The 13,904-nt window shown below is 34.7% G+C and overlaps 1 protein-coding gene across 1 annotated transcript in view; it reads left to right on the forward strand.

Moving 5' to 3' along the window:
* AKAP6 (A-kinase anchoring protein 6) overlaps positions 1–13,904 on the forward strand; it is a 288,951-nt gene that overhangs the window by 191,892 nt on the left and 83,155 nt on the right. The gene's annotated exons all lie outside the window — the stretch shown is intronic.

The following is a 13,904-nucleotide window of genomic DNA, read 5'->3' on the forward strand; positions in this document are numbered from 1 at the left end:
TCCTTGTGAAGCTCCGTTGATTACAGAGCTTGTACAGCTATAAATGGGAGCTGCTGTGCAGAAAGGCTGATCTTGAACCTGCTCAGTGGTATCACTTTGGCTCTCCAGTTACTTGATATCCCAGAGGTGATGGCACTCAGCTTTATGACACAGTTTGAAGCAACAGGATAGTTCTTGAAGAAGTTATTTAGACTTTGAGCTATCTCAAGTTCAGTTCATATTCACAGACATTTGCAGTCATAGCATGATAAAATGAGTATGGTTGGAAACAAAGCTGGTACTGCTGAAAGGATATTTGTTTTCAAAATGCCAGCTCTGGAAAATACTCTCTTGGATTCTGCCATAGAATTAGTAGTAACTAGTGACTCTGATTACAACTGAATTATTTTAATTTATAAAGTAACTGGATACATACACGTATGTAATATACATATTTATAAATTTCAGGCAAAAGTTTTGAAGTATTATCTGAGCTTCCTTCATATTTTAGATATTCTTAAGAAATATTTTCCACCATTTTAAGCATTCACTTAAAACAAAGATGTCCATTTTATATATCTATTTTTCTTTTAAAAATATCTTGATGTATTGAAAGAAAAAAAAAGAACTTATATGTTGTATGATTTACAGTCTTGGAAAAAATAACATAGTCATAACTCTGCAGTTTTTGTGATGCATGAAGATCAGATTTTTTAATGTTGGTTAATGCTTTACTAATTAAAGTGTGCATGTTAATTAAAGCAGAGGCTAATGTTAATTACCTATATTAATGGAATCTCATGTAGCACCTGCCTGAAGCAATGGGTTCAATTTTCAAAATATCTCAATTAAGACTGAAACTTTTGATTTGCATCTAGTAGGGTTTCAATTAACTGCATTGCAAACTTAAATAACACACTTAAAGGGATAATATCACCAATCACATGCAGCACAGTGGAATTGGTCGGTTCAATTATTGACTACGGCTGTGAGAGCTTTCACAGTCAGTAGGTAAGTACCATGATATTGGCAAGTGATTATTGTCTAGGGCTGTCATCACTTCTGTGGCTGTTGTAAGAGAGATGTTAAATTGCTGTACTTGGGTCTCAATGCAATTCCATTGTTGCGGGAGACAGAAATAGAATGATGTTTTCTCACATCCAGCATTTAATGGTGAAGATTCAGCTTGTTCTTTTGAAATAAATGACCACTGTTCCATGACATGGTAAGGCATTTTATCAAATGGGAAAACAGCATTTGTGATAAAGTGCACAATGTTGCAGGGTACTTCTCAGCCAAACCATGAGATGTGATTGTATTCCCAATCTCTGTTTCAGCCACCACAGCATTACGTGTTGACATAGGAGCTTTTAATGAGCAGCTTCAGGAAGCGATTAACAAAGCACTAGAAATAGATGCAATCATGCTGATTGGAAATTCTACCTAAGCTCCATAAATAAGACCATAATGTCCTGCTACCATACAACTTTCTAGGATAATTATTTCTGATAGCTCCAAGACTTGATCTTCTAATCTGAGCCTACTCTATTGAAATATTGATGGTTCAGTTACAAAGAAATCAAGATCCCAAAAAAGCATGCTAACTTTTTCTGGTTTGGACACACAGTTGAAGAATAAGTGTAGGGTTTCATGGCCAGATCCAAATTTTGTATGTACATGTAATGCAAAAGTACCTCTAAGGATAATTCCTATGTGGCATCTGTGGAAACAGATTACTACAAAGTCATTTTGTAACCATGCTCAGCAAAGAGGACCTGGAGCACAAGGTTACTTGTGTGGCTATAATCTCTCACCTGTGCATATGTATTTTCCTGCTAAAAATGCCCCTAAGCTTTAGACCATTCTACTATATGGGTCCTGACTTCTCTGTATAATAGATTGCCTGTGCCTATTAATAAAATCTCTAATATAATCTTCCATTGTAACACTCAGGCTTAATGCCTCCATTTTAATTAATGCTATGACAAAAGCAAAAAAAAAAAATATTTCACAGTATCAGTCAATCTGTTTAAGAAATTTATGAGATTATAATAAAACCGTTTTAACAAACTGCATTTAAAATATTTATTTTAAAATTTTAATAGCCCTTGACTTACCAGTTTGTGACCTCTCTTAGGTCTAGATTAATCCATGTGTAATGGTACTAGCTCATATTTTCACTTCTAAGGAGCCTGTATCCCACACTTTTTGTAAGGTCATTAGATGGTTTAGAACTCATGCTTGTTTTTGCCTCTGAAAAGAGGTTACAATTCATTGTAATCGGAGTTCCCAGAATTCCCATGTAGTAATATGCAATTTCTTTAACAGTATAATGTAAAAATGTAATTATTGCCTTGTTTATGGTTACTGGAAGTGTGCATCTTTTCATTATAGCTTTCCCTTGACATATTTTTTGTAGTAACTGAACTTCAGATTCCTTGAGTCACTATGCATCTCATTTTAGCTGCCGAAAAGTCACATTTTCATGGGTCAGGTGTTAAAAGATGCAGCAGGTATGATTATTATGCTGTGCTATGTTATTGTCGTCTCAGTTATACTTCTTAATGTTTGAAGGAAAAAAAAAATCTGTAAATGTATAGTCACATGAACGTTTCTTAAACACATATGTCATCTTTGGACATCTATAACTTGAAAAGGGTGATTTTGCTATTTTAATCTGTTCCCTTTTAATTTTGGAACTAAAATGTTTGTTTATAACCATTTAAACAGCTGTCTAAAATTTTAAAAAATAGCTAAATATCTCATTTTTGTTGGACTCTTAGTAACACAGAACTCTGTAATAATAAATCTTGTATTAATATGGCAATTTTAACTACATTCTAAATGAGAAATACTACAGCACTAAACAGGCAGAATCTCGTGTAATGGTCATGTCTTTGATGAAAATCTGTTGAAATCATTGTATTTACAAGATTACTGAGATTAGGTCTCTCTGGGTATTAGATGGCCCAAAGGCACTTAGCCAATTAAGGCTATTGGAAAAAAATGCAAGCAATCCAACCTGAAGCCTTCTAAAAGGAATCTTTAACACCATTTACTTCTCCTATATAGGCACTATAATACAGCACTTCCAATATCTTGAGCATGCTTCATTTGGTTTTATGTAGCTGGAGTGTTTTTCTCAGTATGAGAGAAAAAAAGTTTAATTCATTGTTTAAGTTACAAAATAATCTTACTTAAAAAGCAAGCAGTAATACAGAACAAGCAGTGCTACAGTATCATTTTATTAGGGAACGAGGAAGAAGGTGGCTATGCAAATTTGGATGGATTTTTATTAATGATGATTTGAAAGGCAGGCCTATAAAACTCTTATTCTTACATTTTGGCATTCATACTCCTCCTGGAATATTTTCTTTATAAGTTTAGAACTTGGGTATTTTAGCCAAATCAGCTGTGCAGGTTTGTGTCTAGAGTCATGACAAGCTTGTAACAGAGGCCTTGACAAAGAGTAAAGCTACCAGTACAGAGAATGCAGCCTGTGTCATTTTCAACAAAAATGGAAAGAGCATGTTGGTTGAGTCACATTAGATAGTCATGGGCTAGAATATGTGGTGTATTTTTTGAAGGGTTCACGGAAGACCCTGTTGTACAGTCTTTGCTTTGAAATGTTCCCTCATCCACTGTGGAAAGCTTACCAAAATAAAGCAGCTAAGGAATTTGAGTACTAGATACTGGTTTTACTTCTACAGTTATTTTTGGAACTTTGATACATGTAACATAGACGTGAATCAAAATCTGCCCTTAAGTGCTGAGAGAAAAGGTTTCTACTGGATTATGTCTTGGCAAAGCTATAAAGTGTTATCACATTAGAATTGTTGTCAAATTAAGGTATCTGACATGTTTCTGAAAAGGCAACATTCATCAAAAAAGGGAATCTTTTATTGTTAGAAAAAGATGGCTCTTTTCTTACAATTTTGGGCTTTAATTGTTCTGCTACTTTGTTTTAGACTTGAACAGTCTCTCTACATGAGTGGATCTTAATATTTTATATGTCTATGTAAACACACTTTTAAAAAATAATTTTATCACATCTGGTTTTACTGCATGTTGCTGCATGTCTCTAGAGGCATACAGAATTTTTATTTTCAAGTAAATTTATATTAGTTACAGTCTCCAGCTGTTTTAGATATAGAATCATTTCCTGTTAGTACAGTTTCCAGGACAATTCCCTTTTTTTCTTCTCAAAAGAATGAGAAATTTAATTTAACAAAGACATCCTATAATTGCCTTTGTATCTAGCAAGGTATCTAGCAATCTAAATATTTTATTTTATTTAAAACATCTGTCTACATAATATCATATGACTATACAAACATATATCAGCCTTCTGAAAGACAGCTGCTGCTACTTTTATTTCATTTATAAGAGACCAACAAAATTGCTCAAGATAAAGCCTGTCTGCCACTGAGTCATACATAAAAAAAAATTTGCAAGATGAAAATTGCTTGCATTTACAGTTCTTGTTAAACTAATCTAGGTCTTTTACAAATTTAGAAACATCGTTTTTCTTTTTCCCTGTTCTCTTACCCCCACCCCAGTCACTATGGAAACATAGTAGCTTTACATATACTTTTTTTTATAAGCTCATTTTTTTGAGATTGAAGGCCCATTTCTTTTAAAGATGAAATGCAAACTAGAGTCATATCTTAATTGCATGCTTGTGGGATCTATTTATCTCCTGCTATCTTCATTTTCACAAACATTTGGTGTGCATTATACTGGTCAGAATTTTCATGCAGTTTTTTAGAAAATATATAGGGGAAGTGATAATGTCAATATAGATATTTATCTGTTTTGTGCTACTAAGCTTTATTTGTAGTGATTGTAAACTGTTCCTTTGTATGAAACAACTCATACTGAAAACAAAATATTTAATAGATAGTATCAATATAGGCACAGCAGCTGTCCTAGAAAAATAGACATAGGCATTTTAAAGTATGTCTAAATAAGACAAGTCTACCTTTTTCCAGGGAAGTAATCAAAATATTCCTTTTTGGAACACTAAAAGTATGAAAGGAAAATGTTTATGGTTCCCTACTGGCACACAGTTATGATTGACAGGAAAAACCAACATGTATGCCACATGAGACATCTTGTTCAGGAACTTTCAGGAGGGTAGTAAATTGGTGTTGGCACAAACACAAAAAAATAAAATGACTTGATTCAGCAGTTTTCAATTCTAAATCCCCAGGCTCGAAAGAAAGAAGTAAATATTCATCAAATGATCAAAATTTATATTGATTTTTATTCTGCATTAGCAGCTCAAAGTCAAGATTCTTGACAGGGTGGATGTCGGTTTGAATGATTCTCTTTGAAATAAGGATACAGGCACTGGGCTGAGTGCTACTGTGCATTCCTGAACCATAGGAAAAGACTATTAGAACCCTAGGAAGCTAAATTTTTTAAAGTATAGTATAAAAGCATGCTTGTTCTGTACTGTTTTGATAACTAAATTGTTGTTTTTAGTATGTAAAGTGATTCTTGTTGTTCCTGCTTTACTCCATCCTTTCCATTATCATCTAAGGACAACTTTTTTATAGTACTTCAAAGGGAAATGGTACTTCATGTATTATAGTAACTGGGTTAATATCAGTACTTCCCAAAAGAAGTGCATTTTAGAGTGCTAGTCTGGCAGAGAAAAGGAAGCAAAGATTGTATCTGCACATTATACATCTTTAATTTTGCAGTTTCTGCCAGGGAGTAAATAAAGATCTGGAGGAGGGGATGAGGGAAGGAGGATGGAAATCCAGGGAAGGAGAATGTGAGTGTGAATGCAGCACTGAAACACAAATGTGATGACTGTGATTACCAAGCTGTGAGATTTAATGAGAAAGCCTGTATTAGAGTGAAGTAGAAAATCATAACCATCACCTCTAGTCTATTGGAGTATAATTGGATCTCAGGCCCCAGCAAAAGTAAGTAAGTTAGTGACATTTTTAACGAACTGGAATATATTGAGAATAAGAGGGGAAGTTATTTTGATTACTGTACAGTTACAGTGTACTTTAAATTTCTCAGCTTGCACTAAAATGAGATTCATTGTCACAAAATGAAAGAAAATAGTGTGTTTTTGTGAGGGGACTAAATAAGAAGCAAAGTAAGGCAGAAATACTATAACTATCACAGTGTTAACGAATTTCCCAAATGTCCTAGGTGCTTACAATTCAGTAAACATCTTTAACAGCATAGCTTTAAAATTAAATTTTACAAACATTATGGGTAATGCTTTAATAGTATGCAAATTGCAATGAAGTCAGCAGCGGCAAAGCTGACCTCTTAGCAATACAAATATTTTCTGTTTAAAACAGTTATCTTTTTACAGTTCCTTCTACCTCACTAAGTGTCAGGTGCATCAAGAGGCTCCTCATCAGAGGAGCATAAATAAACTCAAAGGAGCAGCAGCCTGTGTCTGCTTTTCATACACGGCAAGGCAGTTGTACAGATCAACATATTAAGCTATATGTTTTGCCGTTGCTAGAATAAATACTAATATTTTTGCTAAAACCCACCTATATATATGGATAGGGAAAGTAATGTAAAGGGGAAAAATACTTAGCCCACATTTCTCTACTATTTTAAAATAAATTAATTGACATTACTTGACATATCCTCCTTCAGAGTCTGACTGTTCTTATTTAATTGTGCAGTGGAGACAGAGTAGTGTTCATATTGTACAATTTTTTTCTTATTAATAGTTCAATATCTAAAAAGCTGATAAAAATACCCAGTAATTTCTCCCTGTAGGAGGAAAAAAAGTGTATAGTAAGAAAACATTCACATCTCTAGGGGTAACATAGCATCAAATAGACTATCAAGGCATGGAAATAATCTCCTTCAATTTCAGAACAAGTTAAATAAGGATTCAATGACTGTCTTTAAGGAACACAGTGTAGGAGTTTTGACTTCAAAATGGTTGACGCTATTGAACTTCTCAAAATATTTGACTCAAAACATTGAATCAAAAGAACATTTTTGGTCAAAACTTCTGCAGTTTTGTGAGTTGAGATGTCTAGGAGATTTTGGAACCAGTTATTAAGCACACACATATTTTTAATGATTAGATTAATAAATATGTAATATTTGTCAAGCATATAGAAGTTTAAAATGGAAACTAGGGAAAAAAATCCAAGCTGTTTATTTACTACTTGTACAGAATGGTAAAATTGGCAAGAAAAAGGCTGTAATGTTTTTATGTTAGCTCTGCCATGCCTTCTTGGTATGCTTTGCATAGTTTTCCATGGGAAGTATTGGTTTTGAGAGTCTTACCTTTCCTCACTATTTTTGAGTAGACATGTACGTGTCAATCTGCTGTGGGAAGAGGGGGAGGCGGAATGTGCACCAGCACTCTGGAATTTCTCTTGCACAAGTGTGCTCTCCTAAATTCTGAACCTGGGTAGCTTTGGCCGTAAGAGCATGGCCATTTTGCATGTCCAGCCCTACAAGCTGAGCTAGGTGCATTGCTGGTCTGTGTGATTTGGTACAGAAGCCTTATAGAGAAGCATGACTTTTAGACGTTTCTGTGTGTTGGATGATAGACAGGCTCTTTAACCATCTCATTGTAGGGCACTTCATTGCTTTAGAAGTGCAAACACAGGAAATGGTAGGAACAACAAGAACAGTGCAAATAATGGAGGTTTTAATTAGGTAAGATTAAGTTTATAATTTTAGCACTTTCTGTGCTTGACTAGTCTTTCCTCTTCTTGACTGTTTGAGGGTCCCGAGCCTGACCCTGAAAAGTTTCCAACCTTCTTTATGTATAACATATTCGTGTTCGGGCCTCGTATAACAATTTTTTTCTCTTCCTGACAAGGAAGAAATCAAGGTTGTGTTGATGAATTGCTAATTTAGTAGGACAAATTCTGGGTTTGTAAGAATTGGTCTGTTTTGGTTTACAGTTATTGTGACATATAAAGAGGTGCTGCTGAAGGAGATGGAAGGCATGTGGCAGCTACAAAAAAATTCACTCTATTATGTTGATGGGTTAGGCTGGATCTGCATCCTTGTTAATTTGTGTCTTCCACATGGTTTTAGCAAGCACTGTTCTGTCATCCCAGCCCTTGCCACTGTCAGAGCAAGCCTGGTCCCCATCTGCCCCCAATTATTAGACTCTCTGTGACTCTCTTTCTGTAGGCTGGAGGTGCAGACCTGCAAGACAAGAAAAGTAGAAAAGGATCCCAGCCTTTGTTCAATTTCCATTTTTACAGGAACTTTCTTCACCTGGAAATTTTGAGATGCTGTTGTCAGAAACTATTCAGTTTTAATTAGCCTCTGAAGAGGTTAATTCTTTCATACTTCAATGCTTTTTGATATTTATGCTGCAGGGAACTTCTCTGGGTTTATAACTGAGATCTGTATAATGCACAGGGCATGCCATGCCCTTGTGTTGTGTTTAATGTTACACTGAATAGAATGAAAGGCAGGTGAATAGACAGGAATAAAGACACAGGAGGTGCAGATTTCAAATTAACAGCATGATCATGGCATCTTCATAGATTTGATCAGTCAATGCTGCTGAGGCCACACTATTGATTGCATTTGCACTCCCCAGTCCTGAAGTCACAGGTCATGGATTTCTGAAAGCCAAGGGAAACCCTGCGAAAATGTATTACTCTTCTTTCCCCCCACTATTTCTGATGGCTCTGAGAACTGCCTGAAGTTCTGCTTGCTGTAACACAGCCCTACCTATCTAAAATTTCATTTTATGGCTCTTGTGCATGGACCTAAAGTTCACTGTGCTGTTACTTAAACTCTACATTGAGTTTAAGTACCTTGATATGTATGAATGTTGTTGTGTTGTAATTTTGCTCATTCTGTGTGGAGGTTTCACATTGTCGTGATGGTTTTAGCATGCTGAAAAACAAAGCAATAACATTATTCTTGATATAAAAACATTTCTGAGATTTATGACAATAGAAACACTTAGCTAAGATTTTAACTGGTAACAAGCATTCCCTGCTTAACAGAATTAATTTCCTGCATGATCAAAACACAGCATGTCCTTTGTAATAGGACTCTCAAATATTCAGCTTGAAGTAAACATATTTCATGATATAGGATTTTTTTTTTTAAAAAGTGATTCAGTCCTGAAAAGAGTGTGCAAGGTGAAGAGTCAAGGAAGCCAGAAGCAGGAAAGGTAACAGAATAAGAAAGTATTCAATAGCACCAACATCTCTATTTTAATTAAACAGAGTAAGGGGGGAAAAACAAATGCCTACACTTAGGGGAGAAACAGTTACTTGAAGTCCATGAAGCCTAATGCTACCAAATGATGGCCCAGTGATCTTAAAGGCATTTTCAACCTAAATGATCCTATTAATCTGTTATAGAGTGCCTTTTAAAATACTCGTGAGACTTCTTGAAAGTATTCCTTGTACCTTAGGTATTTTCATCAATAGGAGACTGTTGGCGAAGTTTAGGGGTGGCATGATGGATGATCAAGTCTGTCTGTATAGAGTATTTGGACTAACTCTTGCCTGCCAAAGAATGATTTCTGTAATCTACATCTTCATGGAAGGTATTTTGAGCCACATACTTCTCAACATAATTTTATTCAGTAGCTGTACTGTGACAGAACCAGGGTCTTCTTTGTGTTCCACAATAAAGCCTTCTCTACAAGCCTTCTTTACAATGTGGACAAGTATTCAGAATACTGTGACAGAAAACAACAAAAATGCTTGCGTATTTAATGCTACTCTTATCAACTTAATTCCGGAAAGAAATTATTCTCAATTTTAAATCTCAAGAAATTTCACCAATTGCAGATATACAGAGTGACAAGCTGGAATGTATGTCCTTTAAAAATGGGGCATCTGAGTTTTCACTTCTTTAAAATATACATATGGGTGAGTATTCTAAGTCTATGTGCTGCCTGGGGCCATCTGACCACCTCCTTGTTGGCAGAAAGTGGATTTTGTGCTTTAATTTCAGAGGCTGATTTTATCCAGCTTAAGTTCAAATAATGGCAGAGGAATGGAACTGTCTGTATTTCTTATATAATTCTCACTAAGTACAGTCTAGTGTGGCAGGAGTAAAGTTTCTCTACAGGCCTATAAAGAAAGAGTAATGCAAGGTAGGATATTTTCATAATTTAACTGACTGTATTATATATGATTTGTATATCTAAACAACAGAATGGTTTGTCTACAGTAAAATAGTTCATAACTAATTATTTGTGCTCCCTGGGAGACACTGTCTGAAAATACTTTCTTTTCAACACCATATCATTGATATTTATTCTAGTGCATTCCAAAATAATAAAAAAAAAAATCCGCAGCAGGAAAACACTATCTCTGAGTTCATATCTCTAATTTACATTGGTGTAAATTTTGAGTCTCTTGTTGGGCACAGTATACAATATAACCTTTCAATCTCCTTCCTCCCACAGTAAGAGTCATTATCCCTTGTCTTTCTCCCCTTCAGAATAAGGTCATTCCAACATGTAGGTCTAACAAGAAATACAATGTATTTTCATTGATTTGTATTGTCACTGATTACTCTTCATGTTATATAGTGATCTGTATAGTAAAGGACATTTTACGTTGTCATGCAAAGCCAGTCTTAAGGAACAGATTTGTACCCCAGGCTCTCCCAATTTATTTATAAGTTCTTGGTTTTTAGAAAATGAGCTTTAGAAAATGGCCTTGAAATTATTTGCCATTATTAATCAATCACTAGAACTGAGTATTTGGCACTAGTCTTGATTTTTTATGTCTGTTTTTTCCCAGAATACAATTTTTTCATAGTCTTGTTCAGAGACCGGTTCCTGCAGGCTCAGGAAAATGAGAGAATTTTGTAATTTGATTATTGGAAATATTTCAGTTTAATTTACAACAGAACATTTTAAACTCATTCCATCGTAGTAGGCAGAGAATCTCTACAAGTGTGTTATAAGACCATCATCAGCATCTTCATTGTCTTTTTATTGCAAAAATGATCACTTAGAAGAAGACCATGAACTAGAAAACTACTGCTGAGTATAATTCCTTGGCATTTTTTTCCTCTATGTTCAATTTTTCACATATTCAGAAGTACTGCATACTCAAAAAAATAAAGAAGGAATTGAATTTCAATTCTAAGATGGAGCACTAGGAGTAAATGAATGATTACCTCCCACTCAATTTCTATTAGCTATGTTTGGATCTGTGCATATCCCAGTAGACTTTTTGAGGATTTGCTAGGTATCTGTGTCCATACAAGTATGTTTGTTATAGAGATTGTTCTTGAGGTTTGTGTTAGGTAGTAAAAATTATATGTAGGGCAATCTGAAAATGCACACAATGTAGGTCTAAATGTAAATCTTAATCTATAGCTTTTCTATATTTGATTAGAAATTTGTAAAATTGTTACTTTATTCTCCCAGAATATTGCAAAACTAGTCCTTCATTACCACTAAAGATTTTAAGGTGAAAATAAACTGCAGTAGGTTTATCACGTCTGTACTTTGTACTTTTTGCTATATTGTGCCTTGTACCTGTTAGCTCAGACTCTGTAGAATGTAGTTTTTTGAGACTTAAACTGATCAATACCTACTCAAGGTCTTCAAAGCCTCTTTGGATTCGCAGTTGATATCAGTTTAACAGAGACAAAAAAATGCTTAAGTACAACAGTGAGATAGATGACTACATAGAGAAAAGAAATCAGAGAGATCCATCTGAAACTCTATGCTGTCTGAGTTTGTGTTGCTGTAATTGTTCACAAACATTGAAGATAGAAATTGGGTTTAAAAATAAAAATAGTTGATTTATAGAGAGATCATATTTCTGAAGTGAAAGAACTGAGTTGTATTCAGGCTTCGTAGAGTATGATGGTGATAGATATGATGTTCATAATCCCTAGTACAAGAGGGCCTTATAGCTGCAAGGAAGAAATAGTGGATTCTTACTTATCTCTCTTCATATATTTACCTGTCCTTTACATCCTGCTTTTCATTTCCCCCACTATTCTATTTAATCCTTCTTTTTCTTCTCCCATTTTCTGTATTCATTATTGGTTTGCCTACAAATATTTTTGCAAGTGAACAGGGCATGACCAACTTATGAAAAGCTGCTGTCTTTATTTTTAACATTTTTTATTTTAAAATATAGAGGAAATTGTGGGATGGGGAATTAAAAAATACAAGGGGAAAATCTATCTAAATTATTGCAATAGTTGTGCTATTTGAGAAATAGAGAAATAGCCTGTGTATATAGTTCAGGGCACAGTTTCAATTATGATGTGTGATATCCCAGAGCTTAGGCTACAAGTGAACTCTCTTTTGGGAGTCTTGGGGTGGGAGGGGAGAAGGAAGGTTCTATACACAATTTCAACAACAGTCAAGAGGACTGCAAAACCTCTAACTAAAAGCCAGCCAAAAGCCATAGCTAAAATGTAGGTATTACTTATCTTGATTTACAAACCTGTTCTGAAAATAAGAGAATTTTTTGCTTCAAGTTTTCCACAAGATTTCCCCTCTAGGCTTAAAACACTCACAGATTTTAATTGATAGATCTATTTGCTTTAGAAATTTACTGGTCACTGACAACAGGGCTTTACACTGAATGCTTCATGTCAACTATAATGGAAATTAAAATGATACAATGAATTACTGCTTTGTGGTAAGAATAAATTAAAAGAATACGTTCATAGCCTTATGTGGACACTACAGAATATTCTGCTGAAAGACTATTCCTACTGGTGAAGAATCCTTCCAAAAAAAAGAAATTTGTTCAGGAACATCTGTATACTGTGGAAGTGTACTGTGTATCAGTTCAGAGGAAAATGTACTTGGGAGTGGAAGGGGAACAGGAAGGTGATGCAGTTTATTATCTGCCTTAGTTGTTTCTGACTTATATAAATGGCAATTTTAATTATAGTTTCTGAGGAAGAAGAATAGCTTTGTAACTCTCTCAAACCTTAACATTTTACTCTACCTGGACAGTCCCAGCTAAGTTTAGATAATGTTTCTTCACTGGTGACTTTTGTGGTTTAATTTTCCTTTATTTTAAAATAGGTATGAAACCCTCGAGTTATATTTAAATATACAGTGAAAGACCTGCATGGACTAGTCAGAATTTTTATCTTCTGACTTTCTTTATTTTCTTTATCTCCTTGGAAAATTGCTAGCATTTACTGTATTTTCTGGGTTTTTGTTTGCTTGTTGGTTTATTTTTTAATTTCTCAGAAACATATTGGGATTTATTGAAAAACGTAACTAATTTAACTGTAAGAAGCAACTGAGAGAGAAAGCTATAAAAGTTTGAATGAGAAATTTTAAAAGGAAATGGAATTTCCAAACCTCTTACATTATTTTTCAGAAAAAATTACACCAAGGCAAGGCCTAAGAAAATATAGAAACTGTTATTACCACTAGCTTATAAAGACATTCCAGCCTTCTTTCAGACTTTCCCTGCTGACATTCTTCAGTACCTGTTTCCCTTCACTTGCTTGCATTTTTCTTACGTTTTACATTCTTACATTAGACTACCCTTCTCTATAGCCCTTTCACAACTTTCTCTTTATGACTTCTGTTGCTCCACAGATAGGTAACATTGCTGTGCTGTCAACAAACAAATAAACTCTTTACTTCCCTGCCTCCCACAGCAGAAAATGCAGAAGAGAACTCATACAAAATTTCCTCCACACCATTTGCATTTACTTGCCATAGCACCAAATACTTAAGCAGGCATTCCACTCCTAATGGAAATAAAAGTATGTAGTTACACAGAAGTAGCAATTTTTGAAGCATTACCAGAATTTGTAATGTGTTTTTCTTTCAATGAAGTATATTAAAAGAAAACAATGGCATATTGGCCCCAAAGTGCTTTTGAACTTACTCTACACTCTGTTCTTTCTACTATTCCTAGGGGCAAGTGTGGCAAACAGCAGATTTTATCCTTGTGTCATCTGGTTCTCTGAGCCTCAGAAGC

Source organism: Chamaea fasciata, unplaced genomic scaffold (genome assembly GCF_029207755.1).
Source record: "Chamaea fasciata isolate MVZ Bird 193981 ecotype frontalis unplaced genomic scaffold, bChaFas1.0.hap1 SCAF_7, whole genome shotgun sequence".
NCBI classification, from domain to species: domain Eukaryota; kingdom Metazoa; phylum Chordata; class Aves; order Passeriformes; family Sylviidae; genus Chamaea; species Chamaea fasciata.